At 39.9% G+C, this 7,946-nt stretch overlaps 1 protein-coding gene across 1 annotated transcript in view; it reads right to left on the reverse strand.

Annotated features, from left to right (window-relative positions):
• The window catches only part of MYPN (myopalladin), a 51,803-nt gene extending 45,486 nt beyond the window's left edge, over positions 1–6,317 (reverse strand). The window contains exon 1 of the mRNA XM_033066290.2: positions 5,984–6,317. The gene's annotated coding sequence lies outside the window, so the exon portion shown is untranslated. The remainder of the gene's footprint in view (positions 1–5,983) is intronic.
• Between the last annotated feature and the right edge of the window lie 1,629 nt (positions 6,318–7,946).

The following is a 7,946-nucleotide window of genomic DNA, read 5'->3' on the forward strand; positions in this document are numbered from 1 at the left end:
TTTAACTTCTTGGGCAGCTGTGCCACCTTAGTGAAGCTGAACGTGTTTCAGGGCCTCCCTTAGCTTGTTTATGTGCTGATGGCAGACTATGTGCTGTAAAGGTCACAGCTAAAGCTACAGTTTCAGCTCCCAGGAGTTTCAATACACTCTGACGTGGGGAGTTCACAGCCTAGGGGACAGACCTTGTCCCATGAATGAACTGCAGCCCTAGCACTTAGAACCTCTCAGTGTGGTTCTGGCTGCATTGGAACATCCAGCTCTTTGTAGCTTTACAGGACACAGTGGAAGGCTGTATTTTATATTTGATGTGGTTGGAGAAATATGTATTTTACAAGGTGGCAAAATTTAGCTTGCTGCATTTCTTGGCCACTCTTTCTGCAGCATTTCAGAATGGCACATCTTCATCTCAGTGTCTGTAAAGGTCATCAGAGCTGAAAAAAGATGATACAGATCTTTGGAGAACGTTGGACGCTGTAATAGGGAAGCAATGTTGTGTGATCAAAACCTGAAGTGAAATTAACTTGAAGAACTCCTATAATGGTTTTGTCTAAAGAGTGTATGAAAATTATCTGACTGAGGTAATTCCATTTTCCTCTGTTGCACAGACATAAGTTCTAAGAGACTGATAGTCACAGTGTAGTTTTTCTGCAGGAAACCATAGGAAAGCAACTGTGTGTTCAGTATGGTTATTTGAGACTTTGTTCTTGCATGTCTTCTTTTGATGAATTGAAAGCATTGAAACATTAAAGAAATAATTTCTGCAAATTTGTTTAAGGAGTATTACTGCAACATAAGGAGCTGCTCTCTAAGATGTGTTTAGATGTGTTTAGGCAAAATAGTTTTATAATTCTAGCTTGAAAAACCTTAGTGAGGAAGCCACTGTTTGATAGCAAAGGGAGGAAAACAAACTGTTCTCCAGCAAAGGACCTGGAACAACTTCCTTCCTTCTGCTCATTGGAGCAGAAGAAGTAGAAGGGAGCAGAGTTCTCCTTCTAGAGTTAGGAAGCAAGATATTAATGAGAATGAATCTGATGCCAATTCTTAGTACTTAGTGGGCCATCACTTTTCTTTAGAGCTCACCCAGGGTCAGAATTTTATATCTAACTCTTTTCTATTTTCAGCTTGTGTAGAAGATGACTTTTTATTCTATTTTTAGTGATGAAGTAGTTGGGTTCTAGTCAAATGTAGCACTTTGAGGCAGTGCTTGTCTACTGAAGTTTGAAAGTATTTTGAATTATTTGATATTTTTAATTGAATGGAAAATGTTAAGTTTCAGCCAGTGTTGCTGTGAGGCTATTGGGCAATCCCATTACAGTTATTAATTCTGTCCAGTTTGTTGTGTTTTGGTTTTTTTTCAAAGAGCTGTGCTAATTGTATTTTAATTGCAGATGTCTCTGCTGAGCAGATAAATGGAGATAACTGAGTTGAGCAGGCAGTAAGAAGGACAAACGAGTGCAAACACAGAAGGCAGAAATCTGTGGTGGCAATGAAAGCACCAATAATTTTGCCAACTGGAAAAGTGTCCCAATGCACCTGTATCAAGGGCAGGAATTGCATTGCTGGTTACAAGTAATGTCCTAAATTGGTGTTATTTAGGGGGAAATAGGGTGACTGGCACCAGCAGCCAGGTTCTCTCCTCTTGACTGGCTCATTACCTACAGCACCAAACACAGCACAAGGGCAGCATCTTTGGCTTTCCTGGGACACCAGGAAAAGTGACCTTGGGCACCTGCTGTCTTGAAAGGCACCAGAGGATGCCACCAACAAAAGTGACTCCGTGAATTTCTTCACTCTGCTAATTCAGTTTCCATTAGGCAACTAACTGAGTAAGCCTCGAGTTTCCAAGAGCCTGTGGTTATGGCAATGTTCTCTTATTAGCCAAGTGATCTTTAGGATTAAATATTCACAAAGGTAGAATTAGTTTCCTCAGTTTGTTTTGGCACTGGCTTGACCTGAAAATCCTTACATGGAAGGGAGGAAATATGTACCACAAGGATCTTGCATAGTGTTAACACCAAACACTTTCATTTCTTCTTGTTTGAGTTTTCTTAGACTCATTCTTCAGTGAGTCTAAGACTCACTCAGTGAGTCACCGCTGGAAGAATCTGAGCTTTTCCTATAGAAACAGCTTTTCCTATAGTGAAATCTCAGCAAACTTAAGGGAATCCCAGATATACCTGATATATCTCTGTTTTATTTGGTGAGAACAGCTTCTAATGCTTGATGCCCTAAAGATAAGTTTTGGAACTCTCCTTCTCTGTGTCAGAATAATCAGGTTATATGCAATTGGCAGATTTAATGCAGAAAGCATTGGAACATCTTCTTTGGCTTTCACAAGTTAACAGGAGACATTTCAGTCGTTGTTCCTGTCTTAGCTTTTCAAGCTCCCATTGCTTCTTTTGGGAGTGCTCTTGTGTGAAACCCCAGCACAAGAGCAGCAAGCAAACTGCAGAGAGGCACCTTTGTGGCTTTTACACAGCAACACCCTGCATGCCCAGCACCTCAGTGTGGAAACTGGAAAATTTAGCAGAGGCTATATCTACTTCATTATTAATATAATGCACATAAATTGCATTTACCCTTAGAGGGTTTGACATTTATGGGGGTGTTCCAGCTGCAAACAAGGTAAGATGTGTCTTGCAGACGTTGGATGATCACAGCCGCATTCTGGTGTGCTTGCAGGAATTCTCACTTAGCCCTTGCCGTTGTCACAGTTTCTGCTGCTGCCTGTTGACAAGCTGTGGCTGCTGCAAGACAGGCCTTGAGACTCCAGACACATTAAAGGTTAGGCTGGAGTAGAGGACTAGGGTTAGCAGTTCTGTGTGTTTGGGGTGTGAGTCTGAGATATTTTTAAAATAGTGTTTAAAAAACTGTGTACAAGAGGGTGGTTTACTTTTCTGATTTAGGCACTTCAGTGGCTTTGATTTCCATTCCCTGTAATGAATCAGATAACTAAACTCCCAGTTCCAAGTAATTTAATTAAATATGGAAAATGGAGAATCTCCAGGCTTAGGAGTGTAACAACTTCTCATGGAAACAAAATCCCTCAGAAATGGGATGGGATAAATCCTCTCTCCAAGCTATTCTGCCGCAGACTCTGCAAGAGCCCTGCATGCACTTGGAGTCATGCCCTGGCCCATGACCTCACTGTTACAGTATTAGACACCCTAAGCAGGAGGAAATACTCAACTCTGTTTCAAAGGAAAAAGCACATTAAGAGCTCTCTTTTTCAACATCTCCTTTATACTCTCATATAATGAAAAGACCTGTTATTTTTCACTCTGATCACAAAAAGTCTTCCTTATTTCATAATTAATATTGTCCTTTAGTAGTTCTCAAAATGAGAACTGAGACTTTTTTCCCATGTCTCAACTTCCCTTTTCCTCCTCAGTGAATCTGCTTGAACTGCAAGGCAAACAGTATCTGGAAAAAACAACACCTCATTGAAACAAATATACTTTCAGCTGATTTTTAAATTAGAAATTCAGAAAGGAAGATAGGTAATGGCTGTCTTTGAGGATGCTTCTCCTTCCTCCTGCCTCAATGACCTGTGCAGCCAGGCCTCAAATATCAGGACAAGTTCTCACTGTACTTCAAGTGCTCACAATGTAGGACAAGTTGTTATTGATTCAAGTAATATTTCTAGTCCTCTTTCCTTCAAGCATTGCCCATATGAGAAAAAGTTTATATGAAAGGCCAAAGCAGTTGCAGCAGAGATGCACAATATGGAAGTCCTCAATGAAAATATAACTAACATTATTTATTTCACTTATTACTAACATTTATTTATTCATCTATCCTGGTTCAAACACAGACCACTCTGCACACCTTTTTGCATGGCTAAAACTGCAAATCCATTTTCATGGATTGTGAGCCAAATTATTTAAATTCAGTTATTTCTGCTGGCACCGTCTGTGAGCAGTGCAGAAATCCACACATGCATGTGGTTGAGAACTACTGCAAAGTTTCAGTTTGGGACTGAAACTACAGTTTTTTATACATTTTAGTTATCATAAGACTTGTTTTCTACACTAATATCTAAGACTTTTACTCTTTAAGGCACTTAAAACATATTCTTACTTACTTAAACTTACTTACTTATTTAGTTACTTGTCTAAAACTTAAACCTACACCTCTATTTCATGTATGAGTAGCTTAATACACTTCAACCCATCCAAAGGTTTTAATTCAATTCCTGAACTCTGATCTCTCTCTGAAAAATTCAGAGAGGCCTCTGATTTACACACTCCAACAAAGTGATAAATTAGACACAAAAGAAGTCTGGATTGCATTTTTCTCCTCAGGTTTTCCAGCTTTGCCTTCCTTTTTTCATGGTCTCACTACATTTCTGTTTGTCCACTGTTCTGTCTTTTTTTTTTTTTTTTTTTTTTAAGGAGTCTTCCCTAAGAACATTGTAACATAAAAGCCCTCATATTTTAATCATATTTTTAAACTGCAGTGTTTAAATGAGACTTATATTCTACAAGAACAATTTGTCCATTCCTGTACAGTATTCCTGTGTATCAAAACAAGCACTAACCAGTTAATTTTTGAACAGAAAAGTAAAAACTGATCTTTTTTCTTTCCCCCCCACCCTACGGTTTAGATTACAATTGAGGTTGCATTGCCCAATTGCCTTTATGGTATTTAACAAATTTTTAACAAATTATCTTGATGTTGTATTTATGTGCACATATGCCTAGACTACTAATTGTTATCAGCTGTTGATTAAAAAAGATTCCTTCAGTAGCACAGCAAGACCTGCTGTAAAGTCTCTAAAGAATGCACAGGAATAAAAACCAGCACAAAACAGGCAGTTCCCCTTTGTGTTTGGTCCTCTGCCATGTACAAGACCTAACTCCTGAATTTACTATAAATATTTTTTCATATGTAAATATTATTCTGCTCAGCTACAGGAGCTATCACACTTACTATTGCTGTTTAATTTTGTTAACTGTTTCTGAAAGTTAAAAAAAAAAAAAAAAGGGACAGACAAAAACAAATATCCTGACCTTAGGAGCTTTCAGGAGATGTAGGAGGGGGAGAAGAGCAGAGATGAAGTTTATGAAATTGTTCCATTAACACTTGCTGAATTTGTTTTCACTCTTAAACCCCAGAGCATGTTCACAAATGTAAACCTCATGACCAAAACAAAACTGCTGATAAAGTAATCAGTGTCTTTAGCATGATTTGTATAATGTTCTATTAACATATGTTCAGGAGCTGCAGGAGCTGCTCTGTTCTCTTGTCAATTGTTGATGTATTATTTGGTAAAACTTAACATGGGCTTCTGATTACTGCTTAATGTTGCAATATATTGGGCCAAACATTTGCTACTGACAGTCAAATAGTTTTCTGAGAGAGAGAAAGAGAGCAAAGCAGATAGTGAGAGCTCAAGGGTGAGAGCTATGCCCTTCTAGCAGGACTGTTTCTGCAGCTGTTGTGTACATTAATCCAGAGAGCAGATCTCCCTGCACTAAATATAGCCACTGGGATCATTTTACATGACAGAATAAATAATTAAATAAATAGAAAGCATTTAACTATGGGGGTCACATTAAATTAGGTTTGATTTTGCTTAAGAAGGAATCCCAAATTATGGTATCTCGGTTTAAGGCTGAGTACAAGAATGTAAATATTTCACTCCTCTGTTATTTCCTGAAGGGAAGATGAACAGGAAGAGGAAAGAGTCCCAGCAAGGAACTTTTCAGGTCATTAGAATCTTGTTGACTCTTTAGAGGAGTCAGGCTGGCTCCGAGGGATTTTGAGAACCCCCAATGGTATTCAGGTCCTTCATAATGCCACAGAACACTGTTTCACTGCAATGCACATACGTCAGCATAATCTAAGTCACTTTAAAAACTATTTGTTCCTGTATGTGCCTTACCAGCTAAAATTAGCGTTCAAATATACATGCTTATTAAACCCTTCTGCTACACTCTGCAAAATCAAAACGTAGACCAATCTGAAATTGAGGGATTACCTTTCTTTAATTCCTCCAGATGTTGCTGCCCAACCTGGCAGTGAGTAGCGCTGACAGTTATCCAGAAGCGTGAGATTAAAGTTAGGGAAGCGAGGGGATTCTTCGAGTCCTCAGGAAGAGAAGCAGCTAGGAGTCCATGGAGTGAAGGAAGTTAACCTTGGTTATTGTGAGGATGGCTGTAAGGAGCTGGACAACCTGTCACCACCGGAGCAATAGCATTTGTCAGTTTGCAGGTCCCAAGTTATTTTGAGCAGCGTGAACCATGTGCCCGCGGAGCATTCCACCTCATTGGACAGGGAACCACTGCTCCCACGGCACCTATGGGCACTGAATGCCTCCTGCTCGCTCATGCACAGCCCCTATAGATGCATATGTGGGTTTTGCTGATTCATCCAAGGGGCTCTGTAGTGCCATTGTGTTGTTCTCGGCAGCTGCTTTGCACTTCAGCCTTTTCAAATTACAAGTTAGCGCTCTTTCCTTAAGTTCCCATCAGAACTCCAAGGTTACCGTCACAGGGAAACAAACCCATCAGCTGGGAACAACAGAAAAGTTTTGCTACTCCAAAGGCAAACTCAGCAAACGTGTGATTTAAATAGTAAAATATTCCTGACTTCTTTGGAGTGTTCAGTTTAATAAACACAGTGAAACAGTGCAGAAATCCTCCAGGATGACCTGTAACTACTGATGCTCAAAAAGTTAGAACTTCCAAATTTGTTATTGAACTGTTGGAGGAAAAGCAATTAAAAGAGGCAATTGAAACTAAGCTATAAATAAAACTGAGAAAGAAACACAGGTGGCATAACTTCAACACACTTGAACCAGTACACAGAGAAACCCTGTTACTCTATGGAGTTTCATTGCTTAAAACCTTGACTGGCTAAGACCTACCCACATCACTTGGTAAACACAGAGACAAGATTTTCATTTCTACTCTTCCTACACACTGCAAAAAAAGTGGTCTGAAATTTTAAACAGCCCATCCTGCTGCTTGATTGTTGATATTTTATTAAAAATGCTTGTCACAGTTCTGATTTTAAAAGATTACTAAAGTATTATGCATTTATGATGGGGAATTGATATATCAGCCTTTTCATAGCTAATGATGTAAGAGCTGGCTTCTTGACCTTCTCCCAGATCTCTCAAAACATGATCAAGTGAGCACCTGTGCTAGAAAGGGAGTTCATCTGTGGAATGTAGTTCTTCAGAAAGTTGTTTTATGAGTTGCAACAATACGAAAAGTCAGAGGGAAACACAGTTCTTTCATGAAAAATTTCCTGATGCATTGCAGATACTTTTCTATTATTTCGCTCTTTTTGTAAAATGTTGTTGTGGTTTTAGCCCAGCTGGTAATAAAGCCTCACACAGCTGCTCACTACCAACCCCTGGCAGGATGGGGGAGAGAATCAGAAGAGTGAAAGTGGGGAAACTTTATAGACTCAGATAAAGGCAGTTTAATAAATGAAACAAAAGTTGTGCACACAAGCAAATAAAAGCAAGGCTTTCACATAGAATCACAAAGTAAGCTGGGTTGGAAGGGACCCAAAAAGATCAAGTCCAACTCTTGGTGCTGCACAGGACTGTCCCCAAGAGTCATGTTCCTGAGAGCATTGTCCAAACACTTCCTGAGGTCTATCAGCCTTGGGGCTCTTCCCTGAGGGTCCTGTTCCAGTTCCCAGCGACCCTCTGGGTCAAGAACCTTTTTCTAAAATCCAACCTAAACCTCCCTTGGCACAGCTTCAGGCCATTCACCCAGGTCATATCACTGGTGGTCACCACAGAGGAAAGATGGTTGCTCTGGTTCAGAATCCAGCACTTTCCCCTGCTGAACTTCATGGGGTTGATGATTGCCCAGTCCTCTGCCCAGTCCCTCTGCAAGGCCTCCCTGCCTTCAACAGAGTCAGCATCTCCCAGCTTTGTATCATCTGTCAACTTGCTCAGTATCCCTTTCAGTCCTGAGTTTGAG

This window comes from Catharus ustulatus, chromosome 8 (assembly GCF_009819885.2).
Source record: "Catharus ustulatus isolate bCatUst1 chromosome 8, bCatUst1.pri.v2, whole genome shotgun sequence".
Taxonomy (NCBI): Eukaryota; Metazoa; Chordata; class Aves; order Passeriformes; family Turdidae; genus Catharus; species Catharus ustulatus.